Genomic DNA, 14,207 nt, shown 5'->3' on the forward strand with positions numbered 1-14,207 from the left:
ACACTCTGCCCTAGTACCCGAAATGTAGAAGACAATGTCAAGAAACCTGAGGAGAAATAAGTTCAAAATAATTTAACCAAAACTATGTAAAAACATAAAAAATGACTAGCATTTTAAAAAATAAATACTCAGAAATGTATTATGGACATGCTTGTTTGAGTATATTGTTTTTATCCTTTCAGACAAACAAAAAATATTTCTAAGATGTGCTTACAAAGGTTGGCTTTATCATAGAAGAAGAGGTAAGGCTGCCCCACTGAAACCAATTTTGGCAAGTTTACAGTATCAAAATCTAAGGATTGGCATATGAAATGTTTTACTTTCTTTTAAAGCTTAGAAGATTAGAAGTACCTGTATGCAATTTTTTTGACTCCATATTAATCAGATATCCCTGAAATTTAATTTATTTTCTGTTTGTTAGTGCTTGGTTAGTTTATTCTATGTTTAAAAAAATACTCTACATTTATTACATCACATTACATTTGTGCAGTTTTGAGATGGATCATATTCTTAGAACAGAATAGAAATATCAAAATAGTCTGAATATACCTTGAATCTATTTATTCTTGTACAGCCAAAGTTATGTTGAGTTTTTGAACATCATTGCTACATTGCGCAATACTATAGAAACTTTGTATTCTATGGTATAAACGAAAAATTAAAAACTTGGTTTAAAGTATTAAGTTATAGCCTCTGAATGAATGCCACCACAAAGTTATAGGTGATTTTTGCAATTGTCATTATCAATGTATCTATTAAATATGAATAACAATGACTAAAAGACCTACTGTAGTAAAAGTCAAATTACCACAGATTTTTACAATCTTTTCAAAGCACAAAGTACATTTTAAGTCTTTTTTTATCCAGTTCTGCTAAATTATAATTCTGTTTTCAGGTTTCTCCATAATCTTGAAATGATAGTTTCTATATATTATCCTATGCTGTAATGAAAGCATAAACAGCTTGCCAAATTTTGACATTTCCTTTTTGTAAGAAAATAGATCATTACATATAATTTACAGCATATCAAACAAAGCTGAATATCAGACTTGTGGTGTATTTCAGTATTGTACAAAGAAATGGAAGATAGAAGTGCAATGAGTTGTTTCCTACAATTTGTGATAAAATTTGATACATTTGACACAAAGATGTCTCTGACTTGCTTTGGAACCCATAAATGATTGGTTCTTTAGCATACTCATCTTTTTTGCCTTTTGTAAGCATGTGATCCTTTAGAAAGCCTAGATTGTTATAGGTAAATTCCTGAATGTAGCTAATAAAAATGGTGGCCATCACCCTATAATTTGTGCACCAAGTTTACAAATTTGATGCCTGATAACAAGGTGAACAAAAATAATTGGGGAACTTGAAGAACAGCTTGGTCAGTTTTAAGAATATCAGAAAAGTTAGGATTGAGAAAGGGGCATTTGATTCATTAAGTCTCACCCCTTTCTATGTTAAGCTGTTCATCATGCTATTTATGATTACACTTTGAATAGCATGAATATTTTTGCCTCTATTACCTTATTTGGCACATTATTTCAAATATTATCACTCGAGTGAAGAAGTGTTTATTGATACTCCAAATTTTCTCAATTTATTTTTAATGTCCTCTTGTCCCACTTTAAACTAACAATTTGGTTTTAATTCCATTTAATGTTGTACATGTTTTTTTGTGGTCTCCTCATTAAATTACATTGTTTTACAGCCTCATGTTTCCTGATAGGTCATTCCTTTTACCCTTGGAATCAATCTTGCTGTTCTTCCTGTACCTTCTCATCACCAGTATAACTTTGAGGGCAGAAATTTATGGTTCCCTGCCAGCAGGTTTACAGGCGGATGGCCCATAAAATTCCCTGAATGGCCACTCCTAACCTGTCTGCAATTTTACATGAGGCGGATGAGGTCTAGGGCAGCCCACCCACCCTCACCCCAATTGAGACCCTTAAGGCGCCAAATATTGGCCATCTAAGCCTCAATGCTGAGGCTGGTGGGAAGAGTTCAGGGGCAAGGGGAAAGTCCAACAGCTCACCCTGCTTGGGTCTTGGGGGAGGGGTGGGGTGGAGGGGGGGGTGCGGTGGTGGCACTGCCCCCCCCCCCCCCCCCCCCCATCAACCCTTTCCAATTTGGGCGCCCCCCCCCCCCCCCCCCCCATCAACCCTTTCCAATTTAGGCGCCCCCCCCCCCCCAAATCTGCCCACAGATGCTTCTGGCCTCACCATCAAGACCAGCCCCCTACCCCCAGCACCCAAACTCACATGCCCTCTGCACTGTGACAGCTCCTGCACTTACCTGCTCCTAGCCTCCAGGACTTGAAAACTGGGGATTGCTTTTGTAGTTCAAGTCCTGGCCACTGCTGACACTGGTGCTGCTGGGACCTCAGAGCTGCTGATTGATTGGATTGATCACCCATTCTCTGAGGTTGGACTTCCATCTAAGTCTGGAGCCGAAGCCTTATCCCCAGCCAACTAACACTCCTCACAGCATTAGTTTTAAATAGCTGTGGGGCTATTGTCATTGATGGGGATGTGTTCCCCACTGACTGTTCGGGTGAAGACACCTGAACTCAGTACTCTAACTATGGTCAATCGGGAATTATAAAGGGCTCTGTGGATTTGTATTTTGCTGTTCCTGGTTATATTGCATTACCTTATCACCTGGTGCTAATTCAGTTTGATTCCTTGCACAATTGCGAATGTAGAGGACAAAGTGAGGGGGAAAACTATGAAAGTAGAGTTTAATGTGGCGAAGGGTGAAGTTTTTCACTTTGGATCTGAGGAAGGCCAAACAAAATATTTTCTTAATGGTGAGAGATTGGGTGCTGTGGAGGAACAAGGGGATTTGGGTGCCCATGTACCTAAATTACTAACAAGTTAGTGTGCAGGTACAAAAAATGATCAACAAGATTAAGGAAATGTTGGGCTTTATCTCAAGAGAATTGGAATACAAAAGTGAGAAGTGATGCTTCAACTGTACAAAGCTTTGGTCAGACCCCAGCTGGATAACTGTGCTTAGATTTGGACATTGAACCACAGGAAATATATATTGACTTTAGAAGGGGTACAGATTTACTAGAATAACACCAGGGCTTAAAGGGTGATCATTATAAACTGTTGGAGTTCCAATCTTGAAGTACATGATGTCATCTGAACTATATGGGATTACTGTTGTGTAACTATTGTGAACTGACCATATTTTGAATTTAAGGAAATAATACAAAATTAACAAATGAGAAAAGTCTCAATGGTCCATTGCAATTCATTCCTAGCTCACCCAACACAGCAGAAATTCCAATTGGAATGTTCCACATTTTGATGCTATTACCTTCCCTGTATATTATTCCAAATGTTGATCACCTTTTGTATGGGGAAGAAAAACTAATATCTGTTGTATTCATTTTCCATTAAATTGTGTGCCTTTTCGCCCTATCTGCGTGAATTCTTTAAAGTAATTTTCAGGGTTCAGTTTATCATTTAATGCTTTATATACATTGATTAGCTTCCCTTAACCACCCTCTTTGAGTTATTGGGGGGATGGGATCTGCCAAATGTTTCTTCGAAATTTTTTTGTTTTAAAAAGATGTGCATATTAGCTTGAGTAGGATTTTCTTTCTTGCAAGGCTATTTTAGTAATGGGGCATGTCTGGAGTAACTCCATTAGAATTTTAGGAAAAGTATTGGAGTTGCAAAACAATTGGAGACTCTGCTTCAACTTGATGCATTGACTTTACCTGCCATTTTATTATATTGGTTTTAAAAAATTAACAATAAAAAAAATTATTTATTGGTTTGAAAGCAAGATTACTGAATTAAATGCATAGTATAACATTGGTTGTTAACTATAATTGGACATTTGGAGCATCAGAGCCATGCTTCTTCAACATTGCAACCATTTACTTGTTGGGAGCAAGCAGATCTCATGAAAACTAATGTACTAAGCCAATTTATTTAGACATTGTATACTCTAGCAATTGGACTAATGCATATAATGTATTACTATATTTGTAATAAATCATTCAATTAGAAGTTGCATGAATATTTAGATTAATGGGTACTTGGGGCTATAAGTGCTTCATTTTAATTGACCATACAACACTTGGGGTGTGTTACTTAATTGTATTAATCAATATTAACAATATGAGTTTTCTTGCCAGCCTCTTAAGATGTCATGAAACAACCATGTACCCAAAGTAAAAATATATTCACAAATAACAGCAACATTGTATTGTGATGGTGCGGTGTGTATTTACATTTATTTAAGTGATTATGATTTATAATAATGTATGTGATCTTGGAATTCCTACCAGGTGTTTAAGATTAATGTTATTAAGAACATGCATAGTTGTCCTTTACTATGAATTATAAAGGTAGGAATATTACAAGCTTAATTTTTGCTGCAACATTTTGAAAACCTATTGTTGCGATAAAGTTTAAAAATGAATTACTTTGAAATTTTTAACAGTTATTCAATGTTCAAGCATCCGTCTATTAACTTATGAAGACTTATTTGGCATCTTAATACTTCGGAAAGTTTTTTTTAAATTTGTGTTTCACAATATTTATATATGACATCCTCTTACCAAAATCTTTTTTTCTTAAGAAAAATGGATATGACGGGAAGTATCTGATTGTCCATCCACTAAAATGCTAATCTGTCAACTCAGTGATTCAAAAATGCTTTAGAATGCTTTCACTAGCTTTAATGGATTCAAGTGCTGCTATGGCATAGCGTGCCATGCATTCCTATTTTAAAAGTAATTTTTAACTTTTTTCAATAGTTTTAAGGGTTTTTTTTTTGCAGTACAAATTATAATGCTAAAAGCCTTGCAACTGTTGAAAAGCCAATGTTCACAAATAAAGACTTTGCTATTTATAAAGTTTTGCATATTGCTGTGTTTTGTCCCATTGTCGTATTTCTACTGCTTTTTGATCTTGCACATGTTTTTATTCTGTCAACGTTATTCACATTTCGAAATCCAGTGTGACAGTTTTAAATAATTACAATAGCATATGCTTCATGAAGTACACCAGATTTTAAATATTGTATGCAATTGAGAAGTTTTGCATTGTCGCATTGTTTTCTTTCTCCTTACCACTTCTCCTGTTGTAAAATCCTTTCCAGATGTAACTTAACCAAGAATTTAATATCATAGAATGCTTCAGTTGCTTGGAATAGTGAGTACCACTTCCACAAATACACTTTAAATTGCTGTATGAGAAAGAAAGAATTTGAATTTATTTAGCATCTTACTCTGGTTCGTGATTTTCCAAAATGCTTACTAGCTCTCAGTTACTTTGGAAGCATGGTCCCTGTTGTTTTGTAGGTAAATGCGGCAGTGGGTTAGATGTTTGCATTTTACCTCTGGGCCTCCAGGACCTGGGTTTAAATACAGCTCAGACTGATAGGATGGACGTTTTGGGGTTGAGGAATGATGGGGCATATTGGAGAGAATTTCACTCTGCATCTGGCTGTGCTATTCTTGATCTGCAAGTAATGATACTGAATGCCTTATTATCAGCATTAATATCCCTCATCTTTGAGTTCAAAAGTAAATGAACAATATATATCGCCATAGATCTCTCCAGGTGCCGAATGGGTGCAATGTACCTGAAGTATATTGGGTATGTCTAAGCTAAGTCACGCTTGAATTTAATGGGTAAGTCATGTCCTCAGGCCTTGCAGTGAGAATTGGCATTTAGAGAAACTTTTCAAAATAACAAAAATTCTATGATTTGGCATGGCGGAAAATATTTACATTGCTGAAGAGAAAACCATGTTAAACTATTTACAACAAAGTTACAGGAAAACTTGTAATATGCTGTTATTTTCAACAGTAATTGCTATTCATAAATTTAATTCACATGTTTTTATGTTTTCATTTAAATATTTAAAAGCTACAAATATATATTGTGTTGTATGGATGGTAGAAATCAAACATGTTTGGCCAAAGATGCTACATATATCATTACCAGTAATGCAATACACAGGATGGGACCAGAATTGCGAGAGCTGTGCCATCAATTATATTATGATACTTAGCCAGATAGCTTATTTTAATTTGAGCCAATTCCATGTACTTTAATGCATCTGGAAAGCTAAACTATCCAGGTAAGCATCAATATTATCTTTGGCACTATTTCTGTCTGCTCCATTCCAATTATGTTCAGTTATTAAATGTAATTTTCTTTTCAATAATGCTTTATAGATGCACTTTGTAACATATACCTTTTTAAGTATATTACATCTAACAGCTGTCACAAATTTGTTACGTTTCTGTGCAATAATCTCACCTGTGTATTGCTATTGGCATTATTTTTGATGAAATTCAAAAGAAAATTATCCTGTTTCATCAGCCGAGTGGCCGTTATTGTAAAAACAGAATTTATACATGGAATGTAAGATGCCAATTAATAATTGCTGCAGTATATAAAAAACATGAAATCCATGCCTCTAGAACATTTTACAGGCTGAACGCAAGTCTCCTAATGATTTTTTTTAATTAAGCAAAGTACTTTTCTGACTGGATTGACTCATGAGATTAGACTCAGGTTTTTATTAGTTTAAATGAAAGAAAAGTAGCTATTGGAAAAGTGCCATTATGATGTGTTAACTGCTGGAAAACATTTGGACTTTTGGTGAGTCACATGATCATTTACTTTATTGCAAAATTTATAAATGTGTAGAATAGTGCAAAAATTTGCAGTATACAACGCTGCTGTTGTAATACTATTTTCTGATTGCAGATCATTGTACATCCTCAAAGTGTAAGATGCATGTATCTGTTCAGTTTAACAATTTGAATTAGACTGAACAAATTATGATATCTAAGTTGCTTATTAAACGGTTAAACATTTATAGTGTATTTAGATCCCCAATACGTTTTATTTTAATTCCTTAATTAGAAAACTTTTCCAATTCAGGCTCACTGTATTGACACCAACTACTCAGATCAGTTGTAGCATAGACAACTGCAAAGTAAGGCTCCCTCTAATCCTAATCATCTCTTCTGGAATAGAATATTTCCATTTTCCACACCAGCCATGTCTGTTTGGGATTGCGGATTTCAGAGACAATTTCTTGCCATGATTCCTTACCCACCGAAAATAAATCCGATATTGGAATCGGAAGAGACATGTTTATCCCGTGGATATGATCCTACATGCTATGGGGAAAAGGACAGCATGCTTATCCTATTCCACTAAAACACCAACATTTTCCCTTGTTTCGTTTTTCAACTATAGTACAATGTTGTACACTTAATTTATACATGAGCATGGCCTGTTGACCATGGAAATAACCTATTTCAGTAGCCACAACATTGGCACTAGCCTTTCAGTAGCTATTTCTGTTCAGTGCCCATAAAGTTCCCTCCTTGAGATCTCCATAATTGCTTTAACTGCTGCTTTCCTCCCACAGAACACCCAGACTGCTATTTCAGTCCCAGAGGCTCCCCAGATTGCTCATTTCCTCCCTAATGTAAGCTCCAAGGTGCTACCTCACCAATTGAAATGACTTTCACAATGGCTACAACTGTTAACAATAATGGAAGATATCCAAAATTAAAGTCCTGGATTTTATAATCGGTGAGGGGAGGAAGTGATGGTGCTTGCCGCTGGCATTAAAGAAAGTTACTTACAAAGATCTAGTTATCTATGTACTGTAGATTTCATCTTTTCCAACATTTATTTGAATCGGGTGCCAAGCCAAGAGGATCTCCGGGCATCCAGCAACAGTGATGTCATCAAGAAAGGTAAGTGGTCAATCAAATTGAAATATTCTCGCAGGCAGCAAACCAGGAAGTAAAATGCACTGAGGTTTACACTTTAAATTAAAATTACACAGAGTGAAATAAATGATTGAAACATATGCATGGCATTAAATAAGCTGAAATATCATAAACTTTAAGAACAGTATTTTTTACTTTTTTAAATCGTAACAGACAAATTTGCCATTCTACAATTATGAAATTAATTTTTCAGGACTGTTGAGGTTGTTCAGAAGTAATTATGAAATTAGTATGCTGTTAGGAGCCCAATCATATCTCATTCAACAAGATGCAGCATTTTCAAAGGTTTTTTACAGCAAGATTATGAATGTTAAAGGGCAAAGTTCTTAACAGTTCAGTGATTTCTACGTAACTGCAGTCTGGGGGACTTCAGCAGCATACCCTAATGGGAAATGTAGAGCTACTGACAGTAACTTCTGGATTTCCATGTTTAACTGCACATGTGTGGACTTCAGAAGTTGCTGTCAGTTTCAGAGGAGTAATAACAGTGCACGCTGACAGTTTCGGCATCATTACTACAGCAAAGACTGGGCCAATGTGGCCCTTTAGCAAATTAGTCAACTCTATTATTGTAAAATAGAATTTTGTTTAGCTAGTTTGAAAGAAACTATGAACAAGTCAGATACAATTGACTTTTGTTTCTGTTTCTGAGATTGACGGAAACTCACTATGTTGCTGAGAGTATATGGTCAGCATCCCTTGTGACAATTACATTATTTCAGTTTGCAATGACTTAAATTCTCCCTCCCTTTCCCTCTTTCTCTCTCTTTCTCTTTCCGCACACACGTATTGCCGGTATCTTTATTACAATTCTACAATTGTGTACCTTATTACAGTTATGATCTGAAGGATGTTTACAGTGTTTTTAAATTCTTTACAGGATAATGGTATTTTAAGTTAATATTAAATAACTGACACCATTGTTTATCTGATTAAATACTGGAATGTCACTAATTCTGAGTAATATTAGGGTGGAATAATTATGACTACCTAAGAGTTCTTTGGTATTTGTTTTCATCCAGTCAAAACATTTTTACTTTAGATTTTCAGATAGTGTGGAAAACAGGAAGAGAGATTTGGAGGAAATAAAATCCCCAATGGAAAAAAACAACTCTGTTGTGAAACCCCTTAATCCATGTCAGAGGAGACTGTGTGCGCTATGCAGTATCTATCATAATATTCTGTACCATGCTGTTCACGCAACCTTTAGTACTTTAGGTAGCTGGATAATAGTCACCAGTCCAATACATTTGCCCCAAGGCAAAAGACAGAGGCTTTTTCATCATTTTCCTCCTTTGGGTATTGAAACCTGTGACTCTCGAGGTGAAAGACAGTCATTTGTGTTCTATTCACAATGCACTGGATTATTATACGGTACATAGATACATGCAACCATGTATAGAGCGCTATTGTGAATTCATATATTCATTACTTATCAGATTAAATTGATGTGCCACACATGCACTACAGATATTTTTTTTATTTTGTGAAGAATAGAATATGGAAATAGTTGTATTCATAGTACCTAGAAAACATTTAAGTAGAATTCTTACTTTTATAAACCTATGCATATCAAAGGCTTTAAGTTCCTGCAGGAGTTAATTTACAGTGAAATTGCTCATGTGCTTCATGTGAGGCATACATAATTGATTAGCGGGAAAAAAAACTGCTATGTAGTATTGACAGATAGTTGGCCTCACTTATACAACTGGCAAATGCAGAAACCATTTAAATTAAATGTTTGTTTATATAACAGTGATGGTTTTTCTCCGACTCATGGTTTTCTCATTCAATGCTATGAACTGCAGTTGCAGTGACTGTTAAGTGTTTAAATGATGACACCATTATGTGAAGTGATTTTGAAATGAGAGATTTCACTGGAAGATTGCATCTGCTCTTTTCCCTCCCTATATCACACTCCCTGGCTGTGCAGATTATGATTGATTTGTTTGTGACAGATTGCAGGAAACAGTCATTGATTTTTCAATATTTTACCAAAAAATTATTTACAGTTGTAACCATGGGGAGGTATTTCCATGGGCTGTCAGCCCTTGAAAGACTGGGATAATATTCCCTGCTCCCTGACAAGACAAATTACCTGTAATGAGTGCAATAGCTGAAGGGTATACTTTTATTTTAAAATATGTCAATAACCCCAGTGACTAAACGAATATTGATTCAGCATAATGAAGCCTGAGTAATGCGAAAATGAGCTCTTCAAGGAGCCTACTAAAGGGCTCCATTCAGCTCATAGCAGGAGGTTTTCCATTCTTCACTGCTGGGTCACGAAATACTGCTGCTTATGAACAAATCATTAGAAAATTCAGTGCCCTACCTCAATGTGAAGACTGCAAATAGGCCTACTGTAAGTGATAGATAGCCTTGCTCTCCCATGTTTTTACTCCAGCATTTGTATTATGTACACATAAAACAGCTTTAATATTAATGCAAGGACTGTTTGTTCTATGAGGTGTTGCCAAAGCCATTTTGCAATCAATGCACACCTTTTAATCATTTACATTTTTGAAATAAAATAATTTCTTATACTTCAGGTCATTTAAAAAGATTACTTGTCAGAGGAGGTGAAATGCAAGAAAAGTGACACAATATACAATTTGAATATGTAATTCATCCTTACTTTGAGGAAAAGTACAAAAAAGTACACACTTTTAAAATCATTGATACTATTGTTTATCTCATTTTTATGACAATTCAACAGCTTGGTAGTCATCTTTACTGATACTATACCAGCTTTCTATTCCAGATTATTCTTTTAAACTGAATTCAAATTCTGAAACTGCAATGGTGGGATTTGATCTGATTCTACGCATTATTAACCCAGTTCTCTGAATTACTAATCTAGAAAAAAACCCAATACACTACCATAGATTATATAAAAGTTACATGGCCATTTCTACTGAAGCCCATTGGATAGGCAGAAGGAGCACTTGTAAGTTAATGGAAGTTTCATGTGTGTTCTTTTGTGTATTACAACAGGAGTCACTATTTCTATGAAGGTTAAATAAAATTTACCTAATCAAATGAAATAGAACCATAGTCTAAATATTATGTTCTAAATATTATATTGACTGGGCGGTTAACAGTGAGGTTGAGTGTCTTGGGCTACAGGAAGAGATAGACAGGATGGTCAAATGGGCTGATAAGTGGCAAATGGAATTTAACCCTGAAAAGTGAGAGGTGATGCACTTTGGAAGGAGTAATTTGACAAGGAAGTATTCAATGAACGTCATGACACTAGGAAGTCCTGAGGAACAAAGGGACCTTGGTGTGTGTGTGTCCATAGATCTCTGAAGGCGGACGGGCATGTTAGTGGGGTGGTGAAAAAGGCATATGGGACACTTGCCTTTATCATTTGAGGCATAGATTACAAAAGTAGGGAGGTCATGTTGGAGTTGTATAGAACCTTGGTGAGCCACAGCTGGAGTACTGTGTGCAGTTCTGGTCGCCACATTATAGGAAGGATGTGATTGCACTGGAGGGGGTGCAGAGGAGATTCACCAGGATGTTGCCTGGGATGAAACATTTAAGATATGAAGAGAGGTTGGATAGACTTGGGTTGTTTTCGTTGGAGCAGAGAAGACTGAGGGGCGACCTGATCGAGGTGTACAAGATTATGAGGGGCATGGACAGGGTGGTTAGGGAGCAGCTATTCCCCTTAGTTGAAGGGTCAGCCACAAGGGGACGCAAGTTCAAGGTGAGGGGCAGGAGGTTTAGGGGAGAAAAGAGGAAAATCTTTTTTACCCAGAGGGTGGTGACGGTCTGGGATGTGCTGCCTGAGAGGGTGGTGGAGGTGAGTTGCCTTACATCCTTTAAAAAGTACCTGGATGAGCACTTGGCATGTCATAACATTCAAAGCTATGGGCCAAGTGCTGGTAAATGGGATTAGGTAGGTAGGTCAGGCATTTCTCATGTGCAAACGTCACGTTCCCCTCTTGGTGCAGACTCGATGGGCCGAAGGGCCTCTTCTGCACTGTGTGATTCTCTGTAAATAAGTGACTTGTAAATTAGAAATGTAGACACATTTAATTTGCTCACTGTGATCTGAGCCCCAATTATACCCTCCTTTTCAGTACCATGTTTCAACAGTACAAACTATAAGGGAGGTAGTGCCCCACCAAATGTATTACTGTCTGTTTGCCATGAAGTCCCGACAATAATTTTCATACTTTTTGTTTCCTTCAAGTAATAGCCTCCAAATAGTCTGTGTAACAATGCATGGTCGTCAGCACAACCCTGTTACAAATCATTTTAAAGCAAACAGTTGATGTAAGCAATGCTCATTGGTCATTCCAATGAGCATTCTAGGTAAAAGGAAGGAGGCATTGTGAGCCGATGATAGAAACAGCCGATGCTGATGCTAGTAGCAACTTTGATAAGTTTGAGAAAGAATGATATGTGACTTCAGAGAAATTAGATTAGCGTTGAAACAGTTGTCAGAGAAAGAGAAACATTGCAAAATTTTACTCATTATTTACTGGCTAATCACCATGGTTGGAAAAGGGGCACGTTACTACGTATTCCTTAGTATATCGAGCAGAAATACAGAAATATTTTTAAAATAGACAAAAATTCTGAGGTATGATATTTTAATATTGCACATTGGCATCATTTTTTAACACATTCTTTTCCATGTAATTTTAAAAGGACAGTTTTTTAACCGATTGTCATAATTGTAAATCTTTAAATGCAAATAAGTGTGTTCTGCCTGAGCTTGGTCGCCATATCTGGCCTGGCAATGTCAGCTTCTTTTTGAGTCAGAAGGTTATAGGTTTTAGTCCCACTACAACTAACCTAGGTTTATAGTTTGGCGTAACAGTGATGGAGTGCTGCATTGTCAGAATTGTCATTTGTCAGTTGAGACATTAAAAGAGGGGTTCTGGGCTTGCTTAGGTAAAAAGCAGATGTAAAAGATCCCATACTGCTAATCAAATAAGAGTAGCAAATTCTCAGTGTCTTGGCCTACATTACACCCTCAATTGTTAACATCAAAAACAGACAATGTGGTGATTTATTCTTTTGCTGTTTTTAGTACCATTAGTACTACATGTCTATTCTTGCAGAGCACTGCTTCCCTCATCAATTAGAAAGTGAACATTGAGGAATTGTCCAATTCAATAATGATGAATTTATCAGGCACTGTCCCTCCCTCCCTTCTCCTTTACCTGCCTTCTACCCTTCCTTCCTCTCTGCATGGCACCCTTCTTTCCTCCCTTCTACTCTTCATCTTTCCCTCCCTCTCATCTTCTTAAGTCCAAGCCGGGGATTTTAGGAGAGATTAAGATCTAATAGTCAAAACTTTCATAGACATGAAAGACAATTCCATTTGCCAAAAAAAAAACTATTGTGAAATGTGTAATTTTTGGATTCAATTTTAGCCTTTGGAAATTTCAGTTAAGCATGCAAACATAAAAAGTAAGCACAGATCCTGGTGACTGCGAGAGATACACTGAACAATAAAGGGTGGCAAAACAGTCAGAGCTACAAAATGAAAAGAAACTTGCAAGGGATATCAAATTCACACTTTTTTTTACAATTTCAGATAAATGTGGGTGATCAGGACCAATTCGGGCCTTTAAAACTGATGATATTGTGAAAGAAAATAAGAAAATGGGGGACATGTTGAATATTTACTTTGTGTTAGTGTTTACATTTGAGAAAGAGGGTAGCGTGCTGGAAATCCCAAGGAAACTAATATTGAATCAGGGATGTGGGACTCGACAAAGTTAACATAAGCAACTAACAGTAATGAAGAAAATAATGGCATTAAAGAGTGCAAATTCTCAGGACCAGATGGTTTCCATCCCAGAGTTTTAAAGGAAGTAGGTGAGAACATTGCAGATACCCTAACTAAAATCTTCTGAAGTCCTTTCAATTTGTTCCTTTAGATTGGAAAATTGTGCATGTCACTGCTATCTAAAAAGATGAGAGGGGGAAATGAAGGGCATTATAGATCAGTTAGCTTAACATCAAAAAACAACTAGAGTCAATAATTAAGGGTAGAGTGACTGAGCAGCTTGGAAATCTTCAGCCAACGTGGATTTGTAAAGAGTGGGTCATGTCTGATGATTTTTTTTGGAGGTGACTGAAGTAGTGGCCAAGGGAATGTCTATGAATGTTATTTGTATGAATTTCCAGAAGGTATTTGATAAAGTCCCCCGTAAGAGACTGTTAACTAAAGTTGAAACTCCAGGAATTGAAATGGAAATTATTGACTTGGTTAGGAAAGAAGCTGAGTAGCAGGAGATAGAGAGCCCAGATAATGGATAGGTAGGGCAGAATTTAGTGCTGGCTGAGAGAGTGGGGAAAGAGGTGGGGGGGTGTTGGGTGGTTGTTGAATAGGGCGGTAAACAAAGTTTCAGGTTCCTGATATCGGTAGCAGGTTGGCCTGGCAGCAGGGTGG

At 36.6% G+C, this 14,207-nt stretch overlaps 1 long non-coding RNA gene across 5 annotated transcripts in view; it reads left to right on the forward strand.

Annotated features, from left to right (window-relative positions):
* The window catches only part of LOC144682025 (uncharacterized), a 102,855-nt gene that overhangs the window by 18,891 nt on the left and 69,757 nt on the right, over positions 1-14,207 (forward strand). For 2 of the 5 annotated variants that reach the window (XR_013576912.1, XR_013576909.1), the window contains exon 2: positions 7,417-7,750. The exons of the other annotated variants lie outside the window; for them this stretch is intronic. This is a non-coding gene — a long non-coding RNA (uncharacterized LOC144682025). The remainder of the gene's footprint in view (positions 1-7,416; positions 7,751-14,207) is intronic. 5 annotated transcript variants of the gene reach the window in all.

Source organism: Cetorhinus maximus, chromosome 6, assembly GCF_964194155.1.
Source record: "Cetorhinus maximus chromosome 6, sCetMax3.hap1.1, whole genome shotgun sequence".
Taxonomy (NCBI): Eukaryota; Metazoa; Chordata; class Chondrichthyes; order Lamniformes; family Cetorhinidae; genus Cetorhinus; species Cetorhinus maximus.